Source organism: Phoca vitulina, unplaced genomic scaffold (genome assembly GCF_004348235.1).
Source record: "Phoca vitulina isolate PV1807 unplaced genomic scaffold, GSC_HSeal_1.0 scaffold13, whole genome shotgun sequence".
Lineage (NCBI taxonomy): Eukaryota > Metazoa > Chordata > Mammalia > Carnivora > Phocidae > Phoca > Phoca vitulina.
Window position 1 is genome coordinate 20,235,816 of NW_022589716.1, and position 12,505 is coordinate 20,248,320.

Genomic DNA, 12,505 nt, shown 5'->3' on the forward strand with positions numbered 1-12,505 from the left:
GAAGCAACCATTGTTCTCACTTTCATACAGATCTTTGCAGAAATGGTGCATGAAGATATAAGTACACCCATAATCCACTCGTTCTCAACAGGGCAGTATTGTCCCCAAAAGGGTGAAAATTGGTTCATGGGAGGAGGAGGGCAGAAAAGTCCTACTCCTTGTGTACAAAGCACAGATAATACACTACCTAAACAGATAGACTATGTCTGTGATGTTAAAGTTTCATTGAAAGTCCATTAGGAAAAAATGTCGAGGGGCTCCTGGGTGGCTCAGTCGGTTAAACATCCAACTCTTGATTTTGGCTCAGGTCATGATCTCAGGGTCATGAGATCGAGCCCCGTGTAAGGCTCCGTGCTGGGCGTGGACCCTGCTTTAGATTCTCTCTCTCTCTCCCTCTTCCTCTGCCCCTCCCCCTCTGCTCACAAGCACAAAACACACACCCTCACTTTCTCAAGAAAAAAAAATGTCTAAAAAGGTTCCTTAGAGCTATTAATGAAAAATAAGTTGGTAAGTACTGATGTAATCCCATTTGTTTGTACACATAAAAGGTAGCACTCTGTACTGGTATACCCTGTTCTAGAAGGCAGCCTATGAGATAGGATGAGTGCTTGGTCTTGAGTTTCAAATTGTGGCTGGAATCCTGGCTCCAACACTTAATGGTTGTGAGAAGTTGACCAAGTTTCTTAAAGTGTGACACTTTAATTTTCTCCTCTAGAACGGAGATAATAGTGGTAGCAGCTACCACCTAGGGTAACTGTGAATATTAATGAGTTAACACATCATGTAAAGCACTTAGAATATTGCCTAGCACTTGGTAGATGCTCTGTAAGTGCTTGCTACATTGTGATTTTCCCACTGAATCATGGGTCTCAGAGATTGGTCTATCCTCTTTTTAATGGCTGAATGGTATTCCCATGTGTGGACATGTCATAATTTATTTAGGGCAGGAGCAAGCAAATGATAGCCCACAAGCCAAATTCAGTAAGCTACCTGTCTTTGTTGTATGGGCACACGGCCATGGCCATTCATCTGCATATTGCCTATGGCAGCTTTCACACTGTGACAGAGACCACGCGGCCCACGAAGCCTAAAATATTTGCTATCTGCTCCTTTACACAAAAAATCTGCTGAGCCCTAGTTAAGTCAGTCCTTTTCTAAAGGACACATGCACAGTCAGATCCACATTCTGCTACAACAAATATCAGAGCAATGAATATTCTTAAACGCATCTTTAAGCATGCTAGCAAGCGTATCTAAAAGATAAATTCCTGGAAGTGGGTTTCTTGGGTCAAAAGACATAATTTTCATAGATATTGCCAGTTCCTTCCTTACAGGTTATATTACACCCACCAGCAGGGTTTAGGAGGACACCTTACCACCTACCCTTGTCACATTAGGATATTATCTAATTTGGGGGCTTTACCACTCTGATAAGGTAAAAGAAAAATATTATAGCTTTGTTGTTTAAATATCTTTATTTTATGATGAGACTGAGTTTTTAAAAACTCTCTTAAGGAATGCCTTTCTTTAAAAGTGAACAAATCCAATAGTAGCTGGCAGATAATGTGTCATGAGCTTTATCCTTGCAGGAACTCCTGTGAGCTAGGTAGCATTATCCCTATTTTACAGATGAGAAAACCAAGGCACAGCGAAGTTAAATAAACTGGCAACGATCAGAAGCATGGGAGAGTTCTGTGGTTAAGAAAATTGGCCTTAGGGGCGCCTGGGTGGCTCAGTCAGTTAAGCATCTGCCTTTGACTCAGGTCATGACCCTGGGGTCCTGAGATCGAGCCCCGCGTCGGGCTCCCTGCTCAGCTCAGCAAACAGTCTGTTTATCCCTCTCCTTGTGCCCCACCCTCCCAACTTCTGCACTTACTCTCTCTCTCTCTCAAATAAATAAATAAAATCTTAAAAAAAAAAAAAAGAAAATTGGCCTTAGTGTCAGACTACCTGAATTCGATCTACAACTTCACCACAATTATTAGCTGTGTGACTTTGGAAATGTAATTTAACTCCTCTATGCCTTGGTTTCCCCCTTTTTTAAAAATGAGAATAACAAAAGTACTCATCTCACAGTGTAATGTTGAAAAATAAATGAGGGCTTTGATGCTAATGGTATTAAGTGGTGAAGCCACCATCTGAATCCAGGTGTTTCTGAGCTGGAATAGAAGTTCTTAAACACTTAAGCTGTTTCCCTTGGTGACAGTGTATGATTACTAAGCATTTTATATTTGCTGGATAAATAGCTATCGATGTCTTTCCTCATTGTCAGAGACTTTTAAAAAAAGCACCAACTCCATCCATTGCTGCAAACATACAAGTACAGTACCATGACCCCCAAGTCTGAGCACGTCTCAACTTGCTCAGCTGCAATTGTTTGGAAATTCTGAAACATGAAACCGTTCAGGATAAGAACTGCCAAAGAAACATGAAGACTATTTAATCCTTCAACTGTTTCAGATCATCCCCATCCGAAATAACGCAGACAGTACCAAATTAGCTTTTAGAAAGTCACATGTAAGAGAGATTTTTAAAAATGTTTTGGGTCTACACGAAATAGACTCCTTCAGTTCATTTCTCTGAATGGGGTTGGCTTCCTCACAGAAGAGCAGCTCAGTCAATTCATCACCTAAAACCTAGAGCACCACTGTCCAATAAAAACATCTACAATGATAAAGACATGCGATATCTAGTATGACCAACATGGTAACCACTAGCCACCTGTGGCTGTCAAGTTCTTGAAATGACTAAGGAACTGAATTTTTACTTTTTGTTAATTTTAGTTGACTTAAATTGAAATTTAAATAGACACATGTAGCTAGTAGCCACTGTATTAGGCAAAGTGGCTCTAATCACCCCAGATTTTGTGCAGATTTTCGAAAGGTGAGAAAGAACACTACTGACAGCACAGTAAGTATTCCTTTAACACCTGGGAAATGAATTGCGGGACCCTGATGCCTCTAGAAGGGCTAGCTGGTAACCCAGGAGCTTCGTTCCCTGAATTTAATCAGGCTGTACCTATTCTGCACCACCCATCTGAGGAGGCACAAAATGGATCAGAGCAACTCCTTTGTCAGAGTGCATAGGTTGCTAGCCATCAGCCCATAGTCTCACCCAGCTCACAAGTGTTTCATTTGGCCCACACAGTGCTTTAGAGTTTGAATTAATGGTCAACATTTAAAATTCAAGAGGGTTTTGCATTTCAGACTTCATTAGTAAATTCCGAAGTCCTGACAACATTTCCCCCCCTGTAGTAGTGGGCTGGAGCTGTGAAGATTCTGCTCCCTTTAGAGGGCACTTATACTCTCCAGGTTGACGAAGTCCCCACCATTCCCTATTATCTTCCTTCCATCTCCCTTCATTCATTTACCCAGTGCCTGGCTGTCCCCAGGGGCCATGTGAGCTTCTAATGGCTACTCTTGGGCTTTGACCCAACTCCAGCCATTTCCCTGAGACTTTCCTGACGCATGTGTACATACACACACACACACACACACACACACACACAGAGTTTATCCACGAGCCTGACACACCTTGTACTTCTGTACCTCTGTGCCTTTGCAAATTCTATTCCTCTTATTTGGAATGCCTTTCTCCATCTGGTTAACCCTGACTCCCCTTTTGAAATCCAGCCGAAAGAATACCTCCTCCACAAAGGTATTTTTGTGGACTTCCCCAGGCAGAGCGAGCTGCTGGTCCTTTTCAATGCACTTTGTACATTCTGTGCACTGCTGTCATCATTTATTTCCCCCAGTCTGTTGCTCCAGAAAAGCATTTCCTGGAGGGAAAGACTAGTGTCTTACCTTAGTGTCCTTGAGCGCTAGAACAGGTGAATGAATTCTGAAACCTGAGTCTCTAGCCCAGGCTGCCTACATGGATCACAAGAAACTGCCAAGAGTTTTGCAGTCCGCTGCCTCCTGGACTTTCATGATGAAAGCACGCGAGGCCTTCCAGCCTCCACTTCCCTACTCTCCTCCCCTCATGTCCGCATCCCTCACCAGGCCTATTACACCTGCTGTTTTCCCTGCCTCTAGAAATAGCAGAGAACCTGTAACCATCCCACAGCTACTTATTCAAGTTAATGACCTGTGAGTCCCTTTAGGCCCTTCTTCAGGAGAGACATCCCCACATCTTGCGGCGTCTCCCTGGACATCAAATTTGTCCCTTTTTCCTCCCCCACTCACCCACCATCCCTGGTACAAATGCCTTATTTCTGATCTCGACCATAGGTCAACTATCTCAACAGTCTCCAACCTAACTCCCCACCTGTTTTGAGGCCACCCTGATCCATTCTTCACCGTGATCCACTCCCCACATTCTAATTCATCTGAAACATTTCCACAAGTCCCCATTGACCTCAGGATAAGCCCCTTCCACCATGCATGGCAATTTCTTGGTCATTGCACTCCAGCCCTAACAGCCTCCTTTTGGCATCTCAAAAGCTGGCACATGTTCCCTCTGCCTGGAAAACATTTCCCCCAGCACTTCCCATGGCTGACTCTTTCATGATTTAGGACTCAGCTCAAGTATCATCAGAGAAGCTATCCCTGTTCCCCTAACTTAAAGTTGCCTCCACCTAAATTGTCACCCTGTGCTACGCCATAATGATGTATCAGATTCCTTTCTCCAAATCAATAATTTTCATGCTTGCTTATTCTCTGTCTCTTCCGCTGAAGTGTAAGCCTCATGAGGGTGGAGACTCTATCTGCATCCCCAAGCCTTGGTACAGTGTCCTTGTATAGCCCCAAGCCCTGCGTAACTGTCTGGCACACAGCTGGCACCCAACCTGTGCTGATTATTGAGTGTCAAATGATGAATGACTCTGTGAGTGAATGATGGACAGATGAATGGATGGATGGACGGACAGACATGTAAAAAGCAAGCATCTATTCTAACTCATGCAACTATGAAGAAATAGTTCCAAAATGTGTTCCAGTGCATTCTTTCCAAAAGTAACACTTGTTCTAAATTAGATATTTGGAAAGAAGAAATCTCAGAGTGTATAAAGAGATAAGAATTTTTGCTGATCGATGGTGTCAATGCCTAGTCAGGGGGAGGTAACTAAGTTATCTGCTAACTTTTATTTGGATGTTATTTCAGATACTCTGTGCTCCCCGAAACTTCAAAAGGGCTTCACGATTTAAAATTGGTGGTGGGATATGCTCGAGCAGACTTGCTATGTAACAATTTATCATCATGACAGGTGCTGAGGAGTTCAAGGCAACATGCTGATGCCTACTTTCCTAAGTCACAGCTCAGGAGAAAATATATTTTGTTAGGGAAATTAGAATCCTCCAAATAGATTCGTCAGTGTATTAATATCTCTGCTGCACTCAACATTGGATATTTCTGTTTACAACTTAGTTATCTTTATTTGTATCTGTCCAATTTCAAACATGCCCCTAGGAAGACATATGACCAGATGTTTTAAATTTTAAAAGAACAATTTTATCAACATGATATCTTTTCAAACCCGTATGCACCTTATGGTGAGAATGTGATCCAAAATAGAGTAAAACAAAAGTGCTAAAAATACAAAGATCTTGCTAGTATTCGGGGCATCCAAGTCTTCCAGGTTAAATCACATTCTCCTCAAGACAGAAGCACCAGTGGAGACTTGTATCATATTGTATTTTACTTCTTCAGTGCAGATTAGTCTCAAACTCTCACACCAGCACAGAAAATGTTTCCACTGGGTTTAAAAAGTCATGTGCTGGAGGCATAAAATGAGCAAAATAAAGATCTGAGTGAAGGCTGAGCACTCCAGTTCCCTGGGGGAAGGAAGGCGTAGATAAGAGTAGCCAGAACACAGCAGCAAGGCAAGGACTAATCATCGGGTCAGAGCAGGAGACAGCCCAGAACTCCACCAAGACAATAGTGAAGGCTCACAATGCTCCCAATTATCGAGCTAAGCAATGCCAGGACCTCTCTGACTTTCAGAAGCATGGAAAGTGGCTCATTAGAACTCAGGCAGCAGGCACACCCTCGGAAAGATGCACAGTACAGAGAAGGAGAGAAACCATCAGTCTAGCTGTGTCCACTGGATGCCTGGTGGTACAGTTATGGATTTATGTTTCCATTTATTCTGTGCTTGGTGCCCTAAAGGACTTAACACAATTCTAATTCTCTATGAAAACCATGCATAGGATTTTTGTGAGAAACAAATGCAGGTTTTGTAACTAATTCAGACTAAGGTGGTTATAACTGGGGGAAGAAGGAACGGGGCAGATAGGTCACAGGAATGGGAAGGAGGGGTTTTACTCTATACCTTTTAGATGTTTGGTTGAAAGTATGGAAATGTGTTATTTATTCAAAAATAAATTAAAAGTTTGAAGGTACATAGTTAAACACTTTCAGATGACTTTGAAAGCAAACCTTTTCCCACATAAGCTACCATTTTGGGAAAATGCAAGCGAGCACTTCCTTGCCAGGATGAACGATTCCTTCAGTCTTTCCGCCAGATCTCTGTAAGCATATTTTGTGGAACTGAGCATTCTCACCTGATTTCTTCATCCTGTGGGTATTAAAATCCTAAATTAAGAAGCCATGGGTTAACCAAAGACTTCCAGACCCTCTTAGTGGGTAGTGGATTACTAGCAATAACAAAGCCTAAAATCTTGTTTAATTTTCCATGTTAATTGACGGGATAATAAGCATTGATTCTGCATTTATGTGTCTGTTGGCTGCGTCACTGCAATTATATGGCATGTTTTATTTATGAGAGAGGCCCCAGATTGCTCCAGTGATCATCAGAACCAGTTCTTCCCTCTCAAATGAGCATCAGAGAAGTCTGCATAATGACAGTCACCAATGGAAAATTGAAGGTTCTCACTTTTTCCCCCATTACACTGTAGGATAATTTAAGCCCAGACCAATCAAATGTCCAGCATTCTTATTCAGAAATTTAATTTCTACTACATCAGACAGGCAGTAAAATGCTTTAGGCCATCTGCTGGCAGCTCCACTGGGTGGGCCCATGACAGAGCCACAGTCTTTCCAAGTGGTTTTGCCGATGCCCAGCCAAAGAGAGAAAAAAAGCCTGACAAGGGACCCTCTGCGTTGTCAACAGGTTTGGGCCCTGTGCCTGCTGACTTCTGGAAAACAAATCTCAAAGAATTGTTTCATTACAAAATAAATCAACAAGTACAGATGTTGCATGAAACATGTAACACAGAAGGGTCATCATAAAGACAAGATATCCAATGCAGACCATTATGAGATCACAACAGTGTGGGCATACAGACAGAGAGCAGCAAAATGTAGATATAAAACTTATTAGAGAGAAGAGAGAGAAAGAAAGAACAAATAAACAAGCCAATAGCCAACTCCACAGTCTCTGGAGGCAATGAGTAGGGTCGGGAACGCTGTGGAGTTCCATGAACGTGGGTAGTGTGCGTGGCAAACAAGAATGGGGAGGTCACATCAGCTGTGTGCTAGCAGATCCGAAAATAGGCTCTCGAGCAAGTCACTAAGCTCTCTGGGAGTGTTCATGAGTATACAACAAGTATTTAAATAAGCTAATGTTTCTAACACTGCAGAGGAACTTTGCTTCCAGAAAGGCAGAGTAGATATATTTTCCCTAATCCTCCTGCTAAGTACAGCTAGAAAGCCTGGACATGAACGTAAGACAAACACAAGTCTAAAGGTGAAGAAAAGAAGATAGATCTTCAAGGGACCTCGGAATGCAAACAACAGAGCAGTGAGTTCCCTGGGGTTTCGTTTTGTCTCATGTATACCAGACTGGGTGACAGGGAAACCACCCAGCCACCCCAAAACACCAAAGGACACAAACAGAAGAAGTCCCAACAAAAGCCTGCTCTCTCTAGCCAAAAGGATAGGAAAGAGACAACCTAGGAAGACAGAAAACTTTTAGAAAATAATTGCTCTACTCCACCTAAACACAATTACAGATATATTATCGAGAGAGAGAGAGAGAAAGGGCACACGAGCAGAGGAGAGGGGCAGAAGCAGAAGGAGAAGCAGGCTCCCCGATGAGCAGGGACCCCGATTCGGGGCTCAACCCCAGGACCCTGGGATCATGACCTGAGCCGAAGGCAGATGCTTAACCGACTGAGCCACCCAGGCACCCCTAAAATTTATATTTTATAACAACCCTGTGTTCTTGCCTATAATCACGGCTAACAAAAGAGGATTTTGCTATATATGTAGGTCTCATCGCCGTTTACACCAGCTTCCCACTTTGGCAAGATCAACCAGGAAAAAGGGGAAAGTCAGGGAAGGGCCAGCGCTGGTGGCTGCAACAGCAGTCCCATCTAAAAGCTGGGTTGTCTTTGCCTGGCTACGCAAGATACTGTCTCAGCAAGAAAGAAAGTCAGTATCTGGTCTCCTTTTACTGCAGAAAAAGAACAGAGCTGGCTACCGGATAACAGAATTAGATCAGGCCTTGAAAAAAAATCAATACAAGTTATCCCAATGCCCAGAGCCCGTTTTCCTAGTTTATTCAACAGAGTTTGTGGAAACAAAATTGAAGAACTCGGTAAACTAAATTATTCCTATAAAGTTCCCATTGGAAAAGAAAGGATCATCTTTACTAATAGAATTAAAGACATATTTAGTTGGAGAAGGAACTTCCTAAGACACATTCTTGCCTAGTGGAAGGAAGAACAGCGCTCAAAGACGAGATCAGAGCATTGGTAGGTCAATGAGCTGAGTGGCATTCTGCCCTCAGCTGTGGGACCACAGGGCTGCCTGGTGCCTGAAGACAGGCAATGCCTTCCCTGGTTGTGGCCTCAAACTGAGGTGATCCAAGCTTCCTTCACTTCACTCTTCAAGTGAATTCATTTGACAGAGGTTTTAATAAACTTTATGAAGTAAAACATTTTTATGTATGTATACGCCCATGGGACCACCTCCCAAGTCAAGATACAAAACATTTTCATTCTCCACAAAAGTCCCCTCGTGCTGCTTCATAATCACTCTCTTTTCCAAAATGTAACCACTATTCTAACTTCTGTCACCTGAGATTAGTTTTCCTTCCTCTTGAACTTCATATAAATGGAATCATACAGTTGATGTACTCCTTTTTTGTGTCTGGCTTCTTTATTCAACATGTGGTTTGGAAGTTTACGCATGTTTTTGTGTGCATTTGTAGTTTGTTCTTTTTTATTGATGAGTAGTATTTCAAAGAGTATAACTGAACAGCCAGTATGCATGAAAAGGTACTCAAAATCATTACTCATCAAGGGAATGCAAATTGAAACCACATTGTGATACCAGAATGAACAGAGCTTTAAAAAAGCTGGCAATGCCAAGTGTTGGTGAGGATATAGCAAAACTGGAACTCATATATTATTGGTGGAAGTGTAAAATGGAGCGATCTTTTTTGGAAAAGTATTTGGCAGTTTCTAAGAAAATTAAACATAATTTATTCTATGACCCAGCAACTCTATTCCTAGATATACAACCAAGAGATATGAGTACATACATACACAAAAATACTAGTAGAAAAATGTTCATAGCAGCTTTATTCATAATGGTCCCAGAATGGAAACAACCCAGATATCCAGATTCATAAACTGTACTATATGCAAATGAAGAGTTTTTGAGGTTCTACTGTGGGCAAAACATACCCTTCCTCCCTGTCATCTCTTCCCTTTCTGGGCATGACACCCTCTTCTTAGGGATCCCATTTCATCCTCGGTTTCCCCTGAGAGCAGGGAGGGAGCGTTGGACACTACATATCTCCCAGGACCACATATATGCCCGACGTTCCCTCACGTATGTCACATCCTAGATTCTGGGTCACACGGTAGTCAACCAATGTCCAATTTCATAAACATGTCCTGAGCAGGATGCTAGACCCTGGGAGGAAGATACAAAGATAATGAAGATGTAGTCCTGCGGAGGAGATATTGGTTGAGAGCGTGATTCCTGGCTTCAGAGAGACCTGGGCTTGAATCCCAAATCATATTCGTGATGTGCTCCCGGGCAAGCCCTGATCTCCCAATCTGTGTAAGTCACCTGCACAATGCAAAAGATAATAATAGTGCCACCAAGGGAGCTTTCTAAGAACTGCATGTGAAGTGCGTAGCGCAGTGTCCCCCCGCACTTAGGAAGTTTTAAATCAATGCTATTGACGACGATGATGTTCACCCTCTAGTGAGGAGAAAGGATAAACCATAACTAATTACATCATTCAAAGCAGATGATCACAAGTGGTAAAATAGAGGTAAAATGTGCTTTGGAGAAATAGAAATGAGAGGCTAATTTGGGCTAGAACACTCTAGTAAGGTTTCTCGTAGGATTTATAGAGAGCTGGTGGTCAGCTGAGGAAACTAGGACCACAGCTAATGATCAAATAGTGCAGTGAGAGGCAACAGGTTGTAATAAAAAGAGCATTAAGCTTGAGACCATACAGCCTTAGGTTTGAATCTAGCCTCCCTCATTTATTAGCCATAGGATTTTGAACAAGTCATTTAACACCTCCAGGCTTCCATTCTGTCATCTGCAAATGACGGCAATTCCTATGCCTAGTGGTTGTTGAGGAGAAAAGGAAATATTTATCAAATACGTAGCACACCACCAGTTACTCCAAGCACACAGTTTTCACAATCACATTAACGGAGTGAGAAACTCCGAGTCCACACACACAGTTCCTCTTGGGGTGAGGCTGGTGGTTCTTTTCAAAAAGGCAACGTCATGAGCAACCTGGTGGCATTTGCCGACAGAAATGCCTCTCATGATGGTTATAAGACACTTAGAAAATCTGGCAGTCCTTTCAGCCAGGAAAATGCACACGTACATAAACATTTTTACATAATTTGAGAGATTCTGAGACTCCCCAAAATGTAATTCATGGAGCCCCCAAGCTTCCAGAGCCCCAGTGACTTAGCACAAGAAAAAAGCATAAGCCAATGGTCAAAGGCAAGTCTCTTAGAACCTCACTCCTATGATCTGCTGTTTACGATTGGCGGAATAAGAAGCAGGTGGGAGAGCAAATCTGTGAGCAAAAACCTCTCCTCTGATGACATTTTTTTCTCACTCAGTTTATCAAAGCTCAGCACCATTAGCAGCATGCTGAGCATGCGCTCCTCAGCCTGCTGAGCTGACACGCAAGAGCCCCGGTGCTGCTACCTGGGGAGGGGTCTTGTGTGTGCATCGCTAAGTCCGAGTGGCATCATTTGTCAAACCCGTGCTGGCAAGCCACACCTTTCCTTTCCCCAAACCGATACCTACCTCAGTACACTCCTGTGCCACCCTCATATCGCCAAAGCGCCAGACTGACGGAGAGATTTTTTTTAATGTTTTTTTCCAGATGGTTTGGCCCTGTGTGTAAACAGCCTAAATGTTCCATGATGTTATGAGATTCTGATTTAGGGAAACATAATGTATTCTCACCTGAACTGTCGCCAGATGCTGCTACGTCTTTTTGAGAATGCCATTGATGATCTTCTTCTTCTTCCCCTCCCTCTCTTCTTTCCCTCCTCCTCCTCCTTCTGCTCCTTCTCCCTCCTCCTCCTCCTTCCCCTCTCCTCCTCCTCCTCCTTCTCCTTCTCCTCCTCCTTCTCCTCTCCTCCTCCTCCTTATTTTTCTTCTTCTCCTTCAGCATCATCATGCTGAAGAAATAGCCCCACTCTCTTCCTGCTTTGCCTGATCTCTAGCCATGGCTGCCTCCCTTCAACCACAGCCCTGTGAAGTGGCCCTTGCTATAAGAATTCAGGTGTCACTGGGCTCCATAATACAATTTCTTCTCCTTGCGTCTTTGGGACTAAGGATGCTAACAGTCTCTTATTGTTGCTACACTTTGGGTGCCTCAACATCCATGCTTAAGTTTCCTAACCCCACCCACTGAATAATCCTTTCATGGGTGTCTCTGGAGCCATCTGAGTTAGATTCTGCATCCCGCCAGGATTCTGATGACAAGGTCATCTCTAACATCATCTTCTCTAGGACTATTATTTGTTGGCTGCTCCTCATGTATCACTGTGTTGACTGCTTCACCAAAATTAACTCACTCAGCCTTCACAGTAATTCCATAAGGAAAGTGTTACTTTGTAGGTGACAAAGTAGACCTAGCAGTTTTAAAGATCTTATTCCAAACACAACCAGTAAGTGGTAGAGTCAGAATTCCAACTTAGACCTTTCTACGGTAGAGCCTCTTTTTGAACACTACCAACAATTCTCCAAAACGGTCCATGTCAGAATCATCTGGAATGTGTGTTACAGATCCAGATTCTGGGAAACCTACCCAGAGCCCTCTGGGAGGAAACCAGCTCTAGGTTTGAACTTGGGCAGTGAGATTACCTCAGGGTTATCATCTGATCCATAGGAGATAATTGCACAGACTAATTGACAATCTATGGGGGGTGGGCTGGCATTAAAACTCTGACCAGTATGGAAACAGTAATTAGTGAGGACAATCAAATTCTCTCTCTCCCCAGTTTAAATGAAAAATGCTAAGGGAATTAGTCAGGGGTAGAGAGAGGAGAGAAAAGAAAACCCATAAAGAGAAGCAAGCAATGAGTGACATGGCCATATGGTACAC